Source organism: Lactuca virosa, chromosome 8 (assembly GCF_052849685.1).
Source record: "Lactuca virosa cultivar CGN04683 chromosome 8, Lactuca_virosa_CGN04683_v6, whole genome shotgun sequence".
NCBI classification, from domain to species: Eukaryota; Viridiplantae; Streptophyta; class Magnoliopsida; order Asterales; family Asteraceae; genus Lactuca; species Lactuca virosa.
In genome coordinates this window covers 57,557,197-57,577,695 of record NC_136433.1, presented here as the reverse complement: position 1 = coordinate 57,577,695, position 20,499 = coordinate 57,557,197, and the positions used below count along the sequence as shown (strand labels likewise).

The 20,499-nt window shown below is 41.5% G+C and overlaps 1 long non-coding RNA gene and 1 pseudogene across 4 annotated transcripts; one reads left to right on the top strand and one right to left on the bottom strand.

The window, feature by feature from the left end:
* LOC145130382 (RNA-dependent RNA polymerase 1-like) overlaps positions 1-20,499 on the top strand; it is a 279,840-nt pseudogene that overhangs the window by 67,212 nt on the left and 192,129 nt on the right.
* LOC145128382 (uncharacterized) lies at positions 525-3,000 on the bottom strand. Of its 4 annotated transcripts, none has more exons than XR_013716844.1 (5): positions 2,623-3,000; positions 1,910-2,386; positions 1,067-1,130; positions 786-915; positions 525-688 (listed from the first exon to the last, which is right to left on the bottom strand). It is a non-coding gene; the product is annotated as an uncharacterized LOC145128382 (long non-coding RNA). The 4 variants fall into 4 exon arrangements; XR_013716842.1 differs by having other exon boundaries at positions 1,067-2,043; positions 2,219-2,386; XR_013716843.1 differs by having other exon boundaries at positions 1,067-2,386; positions 2,623-2,670; positions 2,744-3,000.

Sequence of the window (20,499 nt, the reverse complement as noted above, 5' to 3'; positions counted from 1 at the left end):
GAGGATGAGTGGGCTCGTAGTATGTTGGCATTCCAACCTGATGGTTGAGGGCCAGGGGTATTCCAACTTGATGGTTGACTGGACCCATAGTATGTTGATCTTTGTTGTATGTGTATGGTTATGTGTGTATGGGTATTTTGGGGGAACTCACTAAGCTTTCGGGATTACAGTTTCAGTTTATTGTTTCAGGTACATCAGGAGATCGTGGCAAGACAAAGGCGTGATCGTACCGCTCCTCATATTTCATGATTTTGCGATTTGGTTCTGGGGATACTCTGATGTTTAAACTATTTTGAAAACAAATTGTAATAACTTATCGGTTTAAAATGTTTTAAGAAGTTTTAAATTGGCGTAAATTTTTTGAGTGTTACAGAATTCAACTCAGATGGAATAATTGCAAATAGGAGTAAGTGTTACTTAACAACTATCCACAACTAATTTATAAATAAATCATGCAAGTCAAATGTATGCGGAAATATTACTTCAGCAAGCATATATTTTTAGTTGAAAACAACATCGTAGACTAAAGGGCATAACTGGTGTTTTACTTATTTATAAGAAATCAAGATTTCATGTACTTAAACAAACAGAGCTCAACATTACAAGTTGAAAAAGACACTAAAGAAGCGATAACAATCCAATACAGAAGCTATAAAGAATCCTAGAAGGCTAGCAAAACCCTTTTTTCCTACAAAAGCCAGAAAAAAGGATTAATACCACAATCATTGAATTCTTATAAAAAAAATTCAAACTACACTTTTAAACAGGATTTAAAAAGGACTTACTGTTCTTTTTTCTGTTGGAGGAGCATTTGCAAATATAGAAGCCAAGGAACCAACTAGAATGTGTTGTGTTATTCCAGCCTCATGCAGCTACATGTGGGTAAATGTACATTCAGCCATGTGTAACCTCCACCTGATCACATTTATCACAAAACAAAATCAAAATAATGACATACCATTATATGAAAAACATAATCAAATCCCCTACTTCTTTATTTCCCAGACAAAAAACAAAGATAAAAATTAAAAATAGACTACATGTGTGCTTAATACTAACGATATACCTTACAAGCAAGCTCTTATTTAGAGCCTTCACAGCTCCTTGCTCTTGATAGATATAGAAAAAACCTAAAATTTTAAAAAATACAGAGAATATCTTACATTCAATTTGTAAGAAACCATAAGATTATTTATGCAAAATCATCGTCTACCAGATGCCAAAAGTCAACTGAAAATAGAAAATAACAAATACTTATCTACTATAATAAATGAAAATCTTTTTGCCACATGTCACACTCTCATTGATTTGGCCACATGTCATTTTGTGGTTATTTTCAATTAAATTGTTTCCACATGGCATTTTCTGGTTTTTTTTTATTTTATCAAACTCCACATAATATTTAAATGTAATAATTACAATAATATAATAATAAATGCATATCAATTTCATTAATTGACTTTCCTTTTAATTTTAAAATCTGCAAATTAAAACCTCATTAGTTTCCTTTATTTATTTATCTAAATTATTTGTTTAAATTTAAAAAAGAAAAAACACATTAATTATAATAATTCAATATTTTTCTAATTTTCTATTAAATTCAAACTTTTAAATGTTTAGAATTTCATATTTAATTTTTCTTTTAAATGAACCCATGTAATACATGAGTTTTACACCTAGTACTTTATCAAAACAATGATATGTAAACAAAATAAATTAGATCAAAACAAACAAATTTTGATTTTAGTAAAAGGCTATCCACGTATGAACATATCCTGCTTTGGAAACAAAACAAACAGATTTAGATACAAATAAAGATGGAAAAGAAATAAAAGAATATACAATCAGTAAAAAAAACATAAATCATAACGAGGGTTACTTTCAGCCACCAAATTGAAATTATACTTACGTAAATCGCATGTTGGGTTAGGGTTTGGCCAAACTTTAATGGTCACAGATCTACACATTCTTCTTAACTTCATGTCTGGCCAAGCTTTTTTGGCCACAAATATGAGAAAATAAAAAACAAACTCGAACATAGTTCTGTGAATATGAAGGAAAATTAAAACATATCTCAAACCTAAGTCGATTAATACAATCTAAGAAAACCATATAATGAATAATGGTTGTTAAATTTTTCACTGGTTGAAGATTAAAGAGCTTCCTTTTAACAAAAATGGTTTACTGAACATGAATTTGGACCTTTGGACGTATTTACCTGGTTAGAAGATAATCAATACCCCAAAATCATTGATTTTCAAAATCATCATTTAGGTGGATTAGGGTTTTTAGATGATGGAGAAAGTAGCATCGTCTAACACTGGCGTTGACGGAAGGAGGCAATTGGCGGATGTGAAAACGAAGAAGAAGACGATGACTTCCATATCTGTACAACCAACAAAAAAACCAAACTGATTATCAGGAAAAAAAGCAAAATCGACTGTCTGTTCTTTGCATCTATTCAACCAACAAAAAAACCCAAAATAAAAACAAACTGTGATGTATTTATTGTGATCGAAAACCAGAAAGATGTAGGGGAATTTAGAAGGCGGATCAGAAGAGGAAGGAGATGTAATTTCTTATTGAAGATCTAGAAATAATGAAAAAGAAAATTACACATACCTGAACAAATGAGCGGTGGACTTTCCACAAACAAATGGTGAGCACACCCTAAATGTAATCAAAGATTTAAAGTTTCAAAATTCTTTAAAACCCAAATCAAAAGTCATCACAAGATACCTACTCTGGTTTAAGGTTAGAGAGAATGAATAGAGTGAAGCAGGTAGTTGAAGGGGATAGATGGTTGAAGCCTTCGTTTAGGGTTTCTCTTAGACGGAGGGAGAGAGATGGAGGAATGCAGTGAAAGGATGTGGAGATGAAGGCGATGAAGTTCTAAGTGTTCAACAGAAAGACATAAGATATAGGGGAGACCGGCCAGAATCCTCGTATATTTGCAAAGATCTTGGATTCAACAGGCTTCATCCGGTCAAACACACTAGCTTTAAAAGAAATTGAATCGAATCACCTGTAATCAGTTGTTGACTCTTTGATTTTTGTTGACCAAGTAATTTCAAAGCATAAACTCATTGTATAAATCACATTAAAAGTCGTACCTTTTAAAATTAAGCATTTTAGGTTAAATACTTATTTAATAAGTATTTAACCTAAAATAAGTATTTAACCTAAAATATAAATCACATTAAAAGTTGTACCTCTTAAAATTAAGCATTTTAGGTTAAATACTTATTTAATAAGTATTTAACCTAAAATAAGTATTTAACCTAAAATGCGAGGTACAACTTTTAATGTGATTTATACAATGACTTTATGCTTTATTATATATATATATATATATATATATATATATATATATATAGTAGATAACAAGTTTTATTAATGTTTCTAAACTTAATTTTTTTTGTTACTAACTCACTTATTTTTCTTATCTGCATACTCCTTTTTTTAATTCTTTTTTATTTATTTAAATTTTATTTTCATTTTTATTTAAAAATTAGTGTATATTTATATACTTTTGCATCGTTCAATCAAAAAGCTTATAATATTTGGTTATTTTATTCCCTTTCTATATATATTTTGTCTAAGAACACTTTCTCAAAACAATTAATGTGGATTCGTAGGACTTTTTTTTCAGACTTTCATGAAACAATAGGTAGAGATATGTTTGTTTGTAATAGGAATAAAAACTTATATTATATAATATAAATATAACTATTATATTTATTAAAATAAAAACCTTAGATTCTTATATATCATTTACTTTCGTTTTAAGTCACATATTAAACAAATAAGTATTTTTATGTTAATGGCATTTAAATAATATAATTTATGATGATATTAATTCATCAATATTTGCAAAATATGACAATAATAAAATGAAACACATCATGAATCTTTTTTTTAATGGGGGCTTTATGATATTTAACTAAAAGTAAAAGGCGACAAAGGTGGTGAGCAAATAGTAAAAAGGATGAAGAAATAGAATCACTCATGGTTGGAACAAAGCTTTTTTGGGTTTTTCTTTTTACACACCAAGCTAGTGACACCCCATTCTAACAGGTTTTAATTGTTTTTGACTAAATTTGATTGGAGTCGTATCTGCCACTTTTTTTTTCTTTTTTTTTTTCCTATTTAGTTTTTTTCTATTTCCTATTTAGTTTAGTACATAAAACTATGCTGAATTTACAAATTCTCATAAGGATATCCGTAGTGGATAGCTCTCCACGTGTGAAGGGATGAGCTGGAGGGGCTAAGGACGCGTGAACACCGCCCCCAGCCCTAGTGGTTCGGTTGTGGCGTGACCATGGAGACGGACGAAGACACTGCATTTGATTGGTTCCCTCACATTTTCTCTCTTTATCTCTCTCTTCTTTTTGAACTTTCACTACCTAATCATCGGTGCATAGCATTTCCATAACTTGGTGAGTTGGTTGTGGAATGGTAAAATATCCAAGTGGCATCACCTTTATTCACAAACCACGCGTGACCATTGCCAATAACCAGGGATGGTTTTGACTAGGTGCCTGGTGTGGCACCGGCAACACCTAGTTCCCGTGTACGCAGTAGAAATTTAAAAAAAAATTTACCTATTGTGCCACTACGTAAGAAAAACGACAACTACATAAAAAAATTGCCACTCTATTGGATAAACCAAACCAAAAAATATACTTATACCTTAGACTTATTAATTAGTAGCCCAAAAATCCTATTAATTTTAGCCCAAAAAGAAACTAATATAGCCCAATGGCATTTGGATAATTTTATCTTTTGATCCAATTGGAAGAAGGGCTGATATGGTCGACAGGAGCAAAAACGAAAAAAAAAAGCCTCGACTCCACTGTAATTGCAATCGACATTCGGTTGCATATCGACGACTTCACTGTTTCGCTCACGAATGGACGACTTCATTTGGTGTTTGATGCTTCCATGAGTTCTGTCACACCCCAAAACTGGAACGGCGGAAACGTTCGGGGGCGGATGACGCCATGTACAGTATCATAACAATGCAAAATAGTAAAACAAGCAACAACATCATCCATTGCATTAATAATATAGTTAATACAAGTGTGTTCTGTGTATAGTTGTAAGACACTAAAAATATGTAATCAAAATAAAGACGAGTCTTGAATACGCTCCGTCTTCTCAAAACCTGGTCATCTGTACCTGTCTACTGTCGACCTGAGAGTACAAGTTATTTTGAAAGCGTAGATCAGCATTTAAGCTGGTGAGTTCATAAGTATTTAGTGTCAAATGTTTGTATTAGTTTCTTAAAAATGTTTGTAAAGTCTTGTAAAAATGTTTGTAATGTTTGAATCCTTTCCAGAAAATCCTATATTTTCTACTTTAAATGAAATGTAGTCTACTCTCCAAGACCGACCTGTTTGTGTATTTTGTTTCTCTTAAAAATGATGTAAAGTGTATGTTTGTGCTTGAAATAGTATGAAATGTGTGTTTTCCCAAGTTTATGACTATCGTTTCTAGAAAAATAGTTTGCACTACCTTTTATGTGAGAATATCACTATATGAATGTAATGGGAAAAATGAAAGTGTACAGTAATGTTGTATAAAATAACTACTGAAGCACTAACTACCTTAAAACCAGTTTGTTAATTAAGGTTAAAATGTGATGTGGTTATAACCATACTGATTGACGAGTGTTTAACACGACGACCTGCTGGCGTCGAAACTGATGTGACATTTGTCACCCCTTGGCTTGTCTGCCGGACTGTAGCTAACTGTGGGGATGTGGGATTGTCATTCTCGTATAGATCTATACACACAATGACCGCTCTCCCTCCAGGAGACTCTGGTTACAAAACACGACATAACAAGTGAAATAATGGGTTTCCACACACCAAGAGGCATGGGAGTTATCACATATATATATATATATATATATATATATATATATATATATATATATATATATATATATATATAAATATACACATAAGTCCCTCAAGTATGCAACAATAAAAAAAAGTCTATACAGATACATAACTAGTCTAATATCCTCCCTCAAGCGAGAGGAGGTGGACCAAGACGAAGCATGTGACGGAACTGCTCAAACTGTGGCCGGGGTAGACTCTTAGTGAAGATATCAGCGAGTTGAAGCTTGGTAGGAACAAACATAGTGACCAATTTTCCTGAAGCAACGAGCTCACGAACAAAATGATAGTCAAGATCAATATGCTTAGCACGCTTATGAGCCACCAAATTCTGGGTAAGAAATAACTCACTTTGATTGTCACAGAGAAGTGTGGGGCGATCAGTGGGCAAGGCATGCAACTCCTGCAACAGATGAGTGATCCAGATGATCTCGGCAGCCGTATTAGCCATGGCTCGATATTCAGATTCACAGCTGGAGCGAGAGATAGTAGTCTGCTTCTTCGCACTCCAGGACACAAGATTACCCCCCAGGAATATCGAGTATCCATAGGTGGAGCGGCGAGTCTCAAGGCAGCGAGCCCAGCCGGCATCAGAGTAGCCAACAAGCTTAATAGTCGGAGGCCATGAGAAAGTGAGACCAAACGAGAGGGTTCCCTTGACATAGCGAATAAGTCGTTTAACAGCTTGAAAATGAGCAATCGTTGGGGCGGCAAGAAATTGGCTAACTTGATTAACAGCGTAAGAAATATCGGGTCTCGTAATCGTCAAATATTGAAGGGCACCAACCAAGGACCGATAATGAGTCGGATCATCATAAAGAGGGCCACCACTAACAAGGGAGGCGTTGGTAGCAAGAGGAGTAGGCATAGGCTTGGCATTGAGAAGACCGGCGCGTGTGACGATGTCGTGAGCATACTTAGCTTGGCTAAGAAACAAGCCTGTGGGATGATGAGTAGCCTCAAGCCCAAGAAAATAGTTCAAACGCCCAAGATCCTTAATGCGAAACTCGGCGTGTAGTCGAGAAATGAAAGATGACACAACAACATCATCCGAGCCAGTAACAATCAAATCATCAACATACACTAACAGATACATGATACACGAGTCCCGACGAAACACAAAAAGGGAGGGATCCGCACGACTGTAGGAAAAACCATGTTGCACTAAAAACGAGTTGAGGCGATGAAACCACGCACGGGGAGCCTGCTTAAGACCATAGATAGCTTTATTGAGCTTGCAAACATAATCAGGATGACGAGCATCCGCAAAACCTGGAGGTTGATTCATAAAGACAGTGTCACCCAAATGGTCGTGGAGAAAAGCATTATTGACATCAAGTTGACGCAAATGCCATCCGTTAATAGTCGCAAGAGTGAGAACAATACGAACGGTAGCCGCCTTGACAACGGGACTGAAGGTGTGAGAATAATCAAGTCCCGGCACTTGACTGAACCCTTGAGCGACGAGACGAGCCTTGTGATGCTCTACAGTCCCATCAGCCCGATATTTAGTGCGAAACAACCACCTGCAACCCGATATTAGTCTGGGAGGTCGTGGAACAAGAGTCCATGTCTGATTATGATGAAGAGCCGCCATCTCGGAACACATTGCGTCACGCCATTTAGGATCACGCAATGCAGTGGTATGGGACGAGGGAATACCAGCAGAAAAAACCTGCGAAAAAAGCCATGAGAGGTTAAATGTGCCAAATCAGTATGGTAGCGTGGCTTAAAAATCCCGGCTTTGGCACGCGTGGTCATTGGGTGCGAAGGCGGGGGCGGACGAGGGGCCGAAGGTGAAGCAGGCCCGGAACCAGACAACGAACCAGACTCGGAGACGGTTTCAACAGCAGGATCAATGGTTGGTTCGGAGTCAAACCCGGAAGGCGACTCGAGTTCGGGACCTGGGGAAGCAACAGTAGGGGACTCATATGTAGGAGATGCAACCGAGGGAGCCAGAGAATCGGGCTTCGTACACACAGCGCAAGGAGTAGGGGTGGCGGGTCCTGATGGAGCACATGGAGAAGCCGAGGCTGCATCATCGGGGACGGGATCGGTGGGGAGCTGATCACCAAGGAATGTATGTAAGGGTAAAGACCCAATAGGAGCATTTGTGTGGGTGGCACGAAACGGGAAGCACTCTTCATCAAACCGGGCATGGCGGGTAACAAAAACCCGTGTCGAAACCGGATCGAGACACAAGTAGCCTTTATATTGAGCGTGATAACCCACAAAAACACAAGGGATGCTCCGCGGAGAAAGTTTATGATCCGCATAGTCATGCAAATACGGATAGACGCGACACCCAAAAATGCGAAAATTCTCATAAGATGGCACCCGTCCGAACAAGACCTAAAATGGAGATTTCATGGACAACACCTTTGTGGGGAGACGATTAATAACATGCACGGTGGAGCTTAAAGCATTAGCCCAATAAGAAACCAGAATGTGAGCATGAAACATCATGGCGAGTCCCGTCTCCACAATGTGACGACGTTTGCGTTCAACCCGCCCATTTTGTTGGGGGGGGTATATGGGCATGAGATGCGGTGAAATATACCATGTTTATGCAATAACGCCTTTACTTTGTTATTTAGAAATTCCTTACCCCCGTCACTTTGAAAATTTTTAATTTTGGTAGAGAATTGAGTCTCTACAAAGGCGATAAATAACTCGAAAATGCGAAAAAAAATCCGATTTAGACTTGAGCGGGTAAAGCCATGTAAAGCGAGAGAAATCGTCCACAAAGGTGACATAATATTGGTATGAAGCAACCAAATCAATCGGGGAAGGACCCCAAAGATCACAATGGATCAAATCTAAAACATGGGCGGCTCGTTGGTCATTATTGTCAAAAGGCAACCGATGAGACTTAGCAAGTTGGCAAGGAGAACAAGTAACTGGTTTAGGTAAAATAGAAGAAACAAACACATGACCAAGTTTATTTAATATAGAAATAACATCAAAAGACACATGCCCTAAACGGGAGTGCCATAATTCAAAAGACGCCTTGGGTCGCTTCTTAGCATAAAACGCACAAGCCACCGGCTTATTTGGAAGAACATAAAGCCCCTGATCACAGGTTCCTTGAGCTAGAATTTGTTTCGTTGCCCGATCCTGAATGTAAAACAAAGATTTGGAGAAAATCACATCCACGTTATTATCGTATGTTAACTTGCTAATAGATAATAAATTTTTAGTAAGACGGGGAACCACCAAAACATCCCGCAACCGAATATCATTGGGAAGAGATGAAGTCCCAATAGCAGCAATGGGAAGAGTATTACCATTACCGAAGTGAACCGAGCCATCACCAACAAAAGGTTCGGGTTTAGCAACCGAGCCGAAGAAGAAACCATGTGGTCCGAGGCACCGGAATCAACATACTAATCCGGGCCAGATGGGGTCACACGACAATTTGCAAGGAAAGCTTTTGCTAAATCGGCTTCACTAGGGGCAGACCGAGAAGCAAAGTTCGGAAGTTGTGGACAAGCATTAGCAAAATGACTATTTTGTCGGCATAGTTGGCAGTGGGGTGACCGCCGACCATGACCACGACCACCGCGAGGACCACCACGACCACCGGAGTCACCACCCCGACCCCGACCAGCAGTGGCAGAGGCAGCAGCCCCAATGGGCGCTGATTCAGCAGAGAAAGCGACAGCAGGTGTGGAGTTGGCGTGGAGGGATTTCATGAAAAGCTCATGACTTTTGGCTTGAGCAAGGAGGTCCCGAAAAGTTGGAGAGAGACGAGAGGTCCGAACCCCAATGGAGAAAACTTCAAAATCGCTGCCAAGACCACATAGGAACCAATGATTTTTATCAGATTCGGTAACAGCTTGGCTGATAGCTGCCAACTGATCACAAATCGCCTTAAATTTCCATCCATATTCGGAGACGGTGGAGGTTCCTTTAGAGAGAAGCCGTAGTTGATCACGAAGATTTTGTACATGTTCCATGGAAGAGTTCCCATAGGCGGATTCAAGAGCGGTCCATATAGCACGAGCGGAAGAGAGGCCCACGACCTCAGAAAATGCTTCTTCCGTGAGAGAGGCTTGAAGAATGATGACTGCCCGTTGATCCGCAGTATGCCATTCTACAAAAGCAGGGTTCTCAACTTGCTTGTTGTCAACCAGAAGGTGGGAAGAAGGGGCTGCAGAGGAGCCATCAACGTGAGCAAGGAGTTGTTGATAGTTAAGGAGGGGAGTCATTTGGTTCACCCACAAGAGATAATTGTTAGAAGAGAGGCGGATGGTAATGAGGTGAAGGAGAGTGTTCATGGATAGAGTAGCATCAGTGGAGGAGCCAGCCATGGATGAAGCTGTGATGATGACAAGAAAAAAAACTGAAAGATATGAGAAGAAAGGAGGAGAATGATCGGCTAAGAATAGGGAGAGGAAGGGAGGGGTTTATGGCCTGATACCATGAAATAATGGGTTTCCACACACCAAGAGGCATGGGAGTTATCACATATATATAATAAATCAAGATACACATAATTCCCTCAAGTATACAACAATAAAAAAAAGTCTATACAGATACATAACTAGTCTAATAACAAGTATATTGCTATACCGTGAAGTAGTCTGACATAAATGTTATCTTGTTCTTGTTATTGTATGTTTGAACTAACTCATGTAAGTACTGATTTATATAAGTTTCAGTGTTTTAGAAATAGGAAGTAGTAATCCTCTAAACTATACCTATTATAGTTTACTAGTAAGCTCTATAATTGAATGATTGATCATATATGTACACCTTTGCTACCCCAAAGGTATTGAACTGATTGATAGAACTTTTATATCTACATACATATACATGATATACAACTAAGATTTAAACGACATTCGGACAAACAACCGATACCCTAAGTCCACATCCAAACTAGGAAAAGGAAATAATACGAGTTGTCAGTCCTAAGTCCTTTAAAACTTATTTATATAACTATATCTATATAGACATGCTTTTGACAATATATAAGTTTAAAAGGAGTTTTGTAATACATTTGAAGAGTTTTAACTATTTGAATAGATATTGATGACTTGATGTCAGTTTATAAAGTGATTTGAAACAGTTTGTTTAGAAACACGGTTTAAAATATAAGAAATCCTTTGTTTGATAGTTATAAATCACATGTGATTGATTATATAACTATAATGTTTTCTACTTGTATTTCCCCTCGTAAAAGCATTTAAAACCACTAAAAGATAAGTTTAGGGGTATGAACTCACCTGCAGTGAGTGATTCGAATGAAAGATCGATATAGGATGCTAAGTACGCTAAGTGAAGTCCCGAGCACAAACAGATCCTAATAAGCATATAATAACACATATATGTATACAATTAGTGTACATAACAACTAATCATGTAAGGGAAACATCCTTAGGAACTAGGAAACACTTGCAATGAAGTGTTACAATCACATATGGTTGATTGAATGGAGTTCACGTGTGACATCCCCAATTTCACGGCCAGAAAAGACCGGTTTGTTTATGCTTTGTTTTAAAATCAAAGTTATCTTTTTAAAGAAAACACTTGCGGAATTTGTCTCAAAAACAAAATATGATAACCATTTATCAAAGCATTTCTTTTAAGAAATGTATTTTCATTAAATAACAAAATCTCGGGATGTCATGTTCCGATACAGACCAAAAGCATAAACAGTATAAAATAGACCTTACAACAGTTATTTATAACTACTGATCTATAATCCAAAACCTCTCGTCAAGTCCACCAACTTATACTCTTGTGCCATTACCTATAATGCAAAGAAAACTGAGTGGGTCAGGCTTGGGAGCCTGGTGAGCATATAGGGTTTTCAACCCACAATAATATAATTATTATATTCAATCATCAAACAATCAACCCAATTACCCATCCCCATTATCTTCTTTATTACTTAAGGTTTTACCCTAAGAATCGACTATCCTTCCTTCATTCGTTCCTAAGGATTGACCTAAGGAATTGACACAAAGTCCATTGCTGCCTGAGGTTCATCTACACAGTACTAAATCCATAGCTACCAAGGTTTATCTACACAGTACTAAATCCATAGCTACCAAGGTTTGTCTATACGGTACTAAATCCATAGCTACCAAGGTTTGTCTATACGGTACTAAATCCATAGCTACCAAGGTTTGTCTATACGGTACTAAATCCATAGCTACCATTGTTTGTCTATACGGTACTAAATCCATAGCTACCAAGGTTTGTCTATACGGTACTAAATCCATAACTACCAAGGTTTGTCTATACAGTACTAAATCCATAGCTACCAAGGTTCATCTATACAGTACTACATCAATAGCTACCGAGGTTTATTCTTTACAGTACTAAATCCATAGCTACCGAGGTTTATTCTTTACAGTACTAAATCCATAGCTACCGAGGTTTATTCTTTACAGTACTAAATCCATAGCTACCGAGGTTTATCTTTCGTCTCATCCTCAAACTTATCCTTCATCACACACCAACTATTTCGTCTACCCATGTTCTACCCAACATATTTGTAGATATAAAATATATATACAGTTTAACTCATTTAAAACCTATATAAAACATCCATTCCACGCTTATCTCAAATAAACCACAATATATAAACACATAACACATATTTCTTAGCAAATACTTAATATCTATGTGTTAAAAGAAAGTAACTACACACTCACACCAAACATATACTTAATACATTCAAACAATACTTGTATTAGAATTGTGTTTATGAAAGGGACTATACACTCACTTGATTAGAAGATGGTTGGACAGCACTACGGCTCTAAGAGTAGTAACTCTTCGGTGAAACTGTGATCTCTTCACACACCGGACTTCTCGCGGGAAGAGCTTCGGCTCGGAAATTCTTTTCTTCTCGGAATCTTCGGGCTTCGGGACTTGCTTCGGGTCTCCGGATGTTTATCGGGGCTTCGGGGGGGTTAAAATAGGGCTTAGAGAGTGTATCGGGAGTGGGAGAGAAGGGATGGAGCAACCATAATCGGCTGGCCCTTCAAATCTATTTATAGGGCAAAATTAGCCCTTGCCACGTCGTGGCACCTTTTCCACGTCGTGGGCTTGGTCGTCACTGCATGCGTCATCGCAAGTTACGTCTGGGGGACTCCCGGACGTGTCAGAACACTTGCCACGTCTTGGTATCTGACAATTTTGGGGTTTTGCGCCCCGAACTTCAGAAATTCATAACTTTCGCATACGAACTCCGTTTTCGACGTTCTTTATATCGACGCGAATGTGAGATTATGCTCTACAACTCTCGTTTAGACTCCGTTGGCTAATTTTTGACTTTATTTTTAATATATTATAAATATATTACTTATATATTATTTTTAGTAGGCCGGGACAGGAAAACTCCGTTCGAAATTCATAACTCCTTCATCTGAACTCCGTTTTCGTCTGTCTTTTTATCGTTGGACTACTATCGACGAGATCTTCGACTCTTGTTTAGATTGTTTCGGTTACGAATCACTCGATCTCATATTCGAGTATTCGGGCTGCATACCGCTAAGTCGAAACTTCGGAAAATCATAACTTCCTCATACGAAGTCAGATTTGGGTGTTCTTTTTATGCACGCTCTCGGTTTAACATATTCTACGACTTTCGTTTAGATCACTAAGGCTAAATATTGCTCTAACGTAAATTCACTTTTTACGTCATTCAGCGTCGTGTCGGTTCTGTTGCGAAACTTCGACAGGTCATAACTTCTTCGTTATAACTCGGATTTCGGCGTTCTTTATATGTACGGAATCCTTGTAACATATACTACAACTTAGTTAAGATTACTCCTTCTAAATAATCTTCAATCAAAAAAGTAATTTTTGATGCTCCTTGTCTCTAAATTGACTAGCCCAGATCTACGGGCGTTACATCACGGCCACACAATGAAGTGTTCACGACCAAATCATGATCTTATGAAGGGTTTACGGCCAAAGGAATAGTTTAAGGTCGTAAACTCTTGAAGATCATGTTCTAATTGTTGTTTCATGGCTAGGAATCAAGTGTTTCTTATGGATAACTAGATGATAGAAGAGATACTTACACTTTGGAGGTCTTTAGGGTGTTCACGGCCCAAGAAAAAGTGTGTGTTCTTGGTGTAAATGATGATGATTTGAAGATCTAACCCAAAAGAATTGAATTCATGGATGAAATCAAAGGGTTTCACAAGATTAAGAAGGATATCAAGAAACAAATGGAAGAATCACTTACAATATTCAAGAGAAATGGAAGTGTTCTTGATGATACTTGAGAGAGAAATGAGTGTTCGTGACTTGAAGATGTGAGAAATGATGAAATAATGAAGGAAGTATATGATATAGGGAAGGGTTCACGGCTGCCAAGAGTTTACGGCCGTAAACTCTAGTTTGCGGCCGTAAACTCCTTGTGATGGAGTTTCCGGCTCGAATGCAACACAAGGAACTTTAGTTAACTCATCCCTAGACCCAATCCTTGAATGTACTAAGCTTAGAAAACTCAAACAGACCCTTAACAATGCTAAAAAGATAGAAGAAATAAGTCTGACCTTTGATTGAATTGATTGGCTTTACAAGATAGAAATTTCGGGTTGTCACATCATCCCCCTGTTAGAGGGAATTTCGTCCCGAAAATAGTGTTTAAGCGAATACAGATAACTAAGGGAAAAGATGAAGATATTTCAGTTTCATTGGTCCTCCCACTCCCAAGTGAATTTAGGTCCTCGCTTGGCATTCCAGCGAACCTTCACTGTCGGGATACGGCTTTGGTTTGTTTGCTTGACCTCACGGTCCATGATCTCTACCGGTTCTTCCACAAAATGTAAGTTCTCGTTTAATTCGATCTCCTCGAGTGGGATCATGAGTGTCTCATCAGATAGACACTTTTTAAGGTTCGTGACATGGAAGGTAGGTTGTACGTTACTAAGTTCTCGTGGTAGTAGAAGTTTGTAAGCTACGGGGCCGATTCGCACGAGAATCTCAAAAGGCCCTATGTATCTTGGATTTAGCTTCCCACGCTTTCTGAAGCCTATTAAGCCCTTCCAGGGTGAGACTTTCAATAGAACCCGATCACCAACCTGGAATTCCAAAGGTTTCCTTCTCCTGTTAGCGTAGCTTTTCTGTCGGTCTCTTGAGGCTTTCAATCATTCACGAATCTGAACAATCTTCTCTGTCGTTTCCTGAATGATTTCTGGACCCGTGAGAGTGCTGTCAGGGACTTGCCTGTAACATCCTAAATTTCGAGTTTAAAAATTTCATTTTTAATTAATTAATTTATAAAACACTCATAAGAAAACATCGTGAAGTCATATAACTTTGTAAACCAATATCTCATGTCTGAAAAACCAAATCATAAAAATAGAACAATGTCAGAGTACAATCCCAGAAAATCTCATAATGCAGAAATCCAATGTGTGTGTATGATGTGCAGCTACCGTGCCGGCTCCTTCCCCTTCGCTGAAGAGGTACCTGAAACAAAACTATAAACTGTAAGCACGGAGCTTAGTGAGTTCCCCCATCATACCACATACCATACAATCACATAACATACGTATATTGTCAGGCATATTCGGGTGCCCGACCTACCCCTTCGGTCCTCTCGACCGGATACTGCCTAGCATACCTGGGTGATGGCCTCCCCTTCGGTCCTCTCGACCGGATACTGCCTAGCATATCTGGGTGCTGGCCTCCCCTTCGGTCCTCTCGACCGGATACCGGGGACTATTTCACCCCTCTACTACTACCACATATCATATATCACATAATCATAATCTATCTAGCATGGATGGGTATGTCTACCCCCTTCGCCCCTATCAACCGGTAATCTTGGGGACTATCTCCCCTACTGCTACTAGCATATAATATCATATGATACTAGCACATAACATATCAGGTAGTAGCAAACCTAGATGAATATCACAAAGACAATCTTCTAACATACGACTCCTACTGGTGGGCCGGCATTGTGGCCGTAGACCCACCGCTACTGGAAGGTAACTCACCTCGTATGAGTAACTGCTGATGATCTGGATGAGAGATCTCTGTCTGCTGCTACTGCTCCGGAAATCCCCTGGCTATAATTCCCATAAAACACTTGGTCAGAAGCTGATAACTATTCTTAGGGTAAAATGACTATTTTACCCCTGGCCAAGTCAAAGTCAAAGTCAAAGTCAACTTCCTTTTGACCTGACTCGCCGAAGACTCGCCGAGTTGGGCCGCTAACTCGTCGAGTCCCTATCCTTTCATCTGTCCTCCCTCCCATCCCTACTCGTCGAGTTTAGCAATGACTCGACGAGTTCTCCCTCTAAAACAACATCTAATGAATCTTCATCTGACTCACCGAGTTGTATGAACAACTCGTCGAGTTCACCTTCATCCTATGAACATGTCCTGTCTGAGACTCGTCGAGTTGTATGAACAACTCATCGAGTTCATCTTCAAAGCTGGGAGATTGCCTTGGACTCGCCGAGTATGTTCATACACTCGCTGAGTCCTATGATTTACAGGTCTATGGCTAAGTCCAATACGTTGGGTCACTCCCCTGGACCCATCTAAGCTCATTCTAACACTCACTGGGTTCCTTCGAACCATAACAGAAAAGGGGAGTCAAGCCATGGACTCGCCGAGTCCCACGAACGACTCGCTGAGTCGAGAATGTCCAAGTCTCATTTCTCGATTTCTGGTGTACAACACTTGTCCAAATGATAGATCTAGGCTCCTAAGATCGATCCCAGGCCAAAATGTGAAATTACTTAGATAAAAATGCATACCAGGGAACGCGTGCTATAAATCTCCCCCACTTATTTTAGACTTCGTCCTCGAAGTCTGCTGCTTGCTCCTAGAAAACCTCTCGATAATGCTCCATCATCTCATCCACCGGCTCCCACGTCTACTCCGAGCCCTTCCGGTGCTGCCATTGCACCTTCACCAGCTCGACCCTCTTGTTCCTCAGATCCTTCGACTTCCGGTCGAGGATCGCCACAGGCCGCTCGATGTAATTCAGGCTGTCATCGACCTGAATATCCTCTAGGGGCACCATTGTCGAGTCGTCCACCAGGCACTTCTGTAGCTGGGAGATGTGGAAAGTGTTGTGGATTCGACTGAGTTCAGCTGGCAGATCCAGCATGTACGCCACCTTGCCCACCCGGGCTATAACCCTGAAAGGCCCAATATACCTCGGGCCCAACTTGCCCCGCTTTCTGAATCGGATGACGCCTTTCCATGGTGACACCTTCAGGAGAACCATATCCCCGACCTGGAACTCCAGGTACGAACGGCGCTTGTCGGCATAACTTTTCTGCCAACTCTGTGCAGTCTGAAGCATGCTCCGGACCTGTTGAATCCTCTATGTCGTCTTGAGCACCACTTCGGTGCTCCCCATGACCCTCTGTCCAACCTCACCCCAACATATCGGGGTCCTGCACTTCCTCCCGTACAACATCTCAAAGGGAGGGAGATCAATACTCGTGTGGTAGCTGTTGTTGTAGGAGAACTCAGCCAATGGAAGGTAAGTATCCCAACTACCGCCGAAGTCTAACACACACGCCCGCAGCATATCCTCCAGAGTCTGGATGGTCTGCTCGCTCTGACCATCCGACTGCGGGTGGAAGGCGGTGCTAAAGTGCAGGCGAGTACCCAACTCGTCGTGGAATTTCTTCCAGAACCTGGAAGTGAACCGTACATCCCTGTCAGAAATCACGGAGACTGGCACTCCGTGACGAGCCACCACCTCTCGAATGTAGATGTCGGCCAACTTCTCGGCCGAGATACTCTCCTAGATCGGTATAAAGTGGGCACTCTTGGTCAACCGATCCACGATGACCCATATGGAATCCACTCCCCGCGCGGTCCTGGGAAGTTTGGTGATGAAATCCATAGTAATATCTTCCCACTTCCACAGGGGAATATCCAACGGCTGCATCTTGTCGTGGGGCCTCTGGTGCTCGGCCTTGACCTTCCTGCAGGTCAAGCACCGCTCCACATACCATGCTACATCCCGCTTCATGCAGGGCCACCAATAGTCAAGACGAAGATCTCTATACATCTTCGTCGCCCCGGGATGAATGAAGAATCAGGATTTGTGCGCCTCCTCCATCAGAACCTGGCGCACACCCCCGTGGTAAGGAGCCCACACCCTACGGTGTAGTGTCAACAACCCTCGGCTGTCGTAGTCGAAGGAGGAAACCTGACCCACTATACGCTCGCTCTTCCGGTGTTCCTCCTTCATAGCCTCCTGATGGGCCTCTCGGATCTGCTCTAATAGTAGGGTCACCACTGTCATCCGCAAGCAGATATCTCTAATCGGCGCTGCCTTGCAGCTAAGCGCATCGGCCACCACGTTGCCCTTCCTTGGATGGTAAAGGATCTCACAATCATAATCATTCACCACATCCAACTAGCGACGCTGCCTCATGTTCAGGTTCGGCTGATCCATGAGGTACCTCAAACTCTTGTGGTCCGTGTAAATGGTACACCGGACCCTATAGAGGTAGTGTCGCCAAATCTTGAGGGCGAAGACGACCGCCCCCAACTCCAAATCGTGTGTCGGGTAGTTCGCCTCATGGGGCTTCAACTGCCTCGAGGCGTAGGCGATGACATGCTCTCTCTGCATCAATACCGCGCCCAAACCCGTAATAGACGCGTCGTAGTATACAACAAAATCCTCTACGCCCTCTGGCAGGGCTAAGATTGGCGCCTCACACAATCTCTGTCTCAGGGTCTCGAACGGAACCTGCTGCTCAGGCCCCAACGAAAGACTACGACCTTCTTTGTTAGCCGAGTCAAGGGTACGACTATCTTGGAGAAATCCTGGATGAATCTCCGATAATAGCCGGCTAACCCTAGGAAACTCCAAATCTCAGATGGAGACTTCGGAACCTCCCATCTCATCACGGCCTCTACTTTGGCCGGGTCGACCAGAATACCGTTCTGGTTGACAAGGTCCCCAAGAAACTGCACCTTGCGCAACCAGAACTCACACTTGGAGAACTTGGCATAAAGGCTCTCCCTCCTCAGGGTATCCAAAACTTCTCGCAGATGCTCCTCGTGCTCCTCCTGCGTCTTGGAGTAAACCAAGATATCATCGATGAAAACTATCACGGACCGATCCAGCATCGGTCTACATACGCGGTTCATGAGGTCCATGAACATGGTAGGAGCATTAGTGAGCCCGAAGGGCATCACCACGAATTCGTAGTGGCCATAGCGAGTCCGAAACGCAGTCTTCTACACATCCTCCTCTCTGACCCTCATCTGATGATAACCTGAGCGCAAATCGATCTTGGAGAACCAAGATGCTCATTGTAGCTGGTCAAAGAGGTCGTCAATTCTCGGGAGTGGGTAACGGTTCTTCACCGTTACCTTGTTCAGCTCCCGGTAATCTATGCACATGCGATGCGACCCGTCCTTCTTCTTGACAAACAGGATCGGGGCTCCCTAAGGCGAACTACTCGGCCTGATAAATCCCTTGTCTAGCAGCTCCTGCAGCTGCGTAGACAACTCCTGCATCTCGGGAGGAGCCAACCGATATGGTGCTTTGGCTATCGGAGCCACACCAGGGACTAAGTCGATCCTGAACTCCACCTGTCGCTCTGGAGGTATCCCAGGAAGATCCTCTGGGAACACATCTGCGTAGTCTCGCACCACTGGAACCTCGCTCACCGTCGCCTTACCCGCCTCGCGGGTATCCATGACATATGCGACATACCCGGCGCAGCCCTGCTGTAGGTAGCGCCTAGCCCTCGCTGCTGAACACAATGTGGGTCCACACTGTGGCCTCTTGCCGTGGATCACCAACTCTCCCCCACTTGGGGTCCTGACTCGCACTAGCTGTTGTGCGCAATCTATCACCGCCCCATTGGGGCTCAACTACTCCATGCCTATAATCACCTTGTTCCCACGCAACGGAATGAGAACCAGGTCTACCAGGTAGCGCTCCTCGAATAATCTCAGCACACAATCTCTGAAAACCGTTGATGCTCGCACCGACCTATCATGGGCAATCTCAACCTCTAAAGGGCAATCCAACATGCCCGAAGACTCAGGGAACCTCTTGCTAAGTGCAAGAGAAACAAAAGATCGAGTGGCACCTGAATCGAACAACACCTGTACCGGGATATCGTTCACATGGAACGATCCTAAACATGTATACACAGAGCACATATCAATATCATAAACATCGTATAAATAGATCAAGGAGAAAGAATCATACCCGTCACCACATCGGGTGCGGAGCGTGCCTCCTCGGTAGTCAACTAAAAGGCCCGGCTCCTCACCACTGGAGCCTCTGACTTGCCCTGCCGGCCATCTGTAATCCGCGGGGTCGCTGGAGTTGGCGCCTTCACTGGCGCTGCTGCTGTCAACTGGGGGCAATTGGCCTTCTTGTGGCCCCTCTGGTTGTAGTGAAAACACAACAAATCAGATGTCTGGATGGTGGGTGCAGGGGCGGTACAATCCCTGCTGAAATGCCCCATCTTGTCGCACTTGTAGCAGCCAGACGCTCCCAACTTACAAACCCCCTCATGTGTCTTGTCGTATTTCCTGCAGCGGCCTCGGCTCTGTTGGCCTTTCGGCCCAGCATCTGATCCCTTGGGCTTCTTCCCCGAAGCCCCAGTCACCT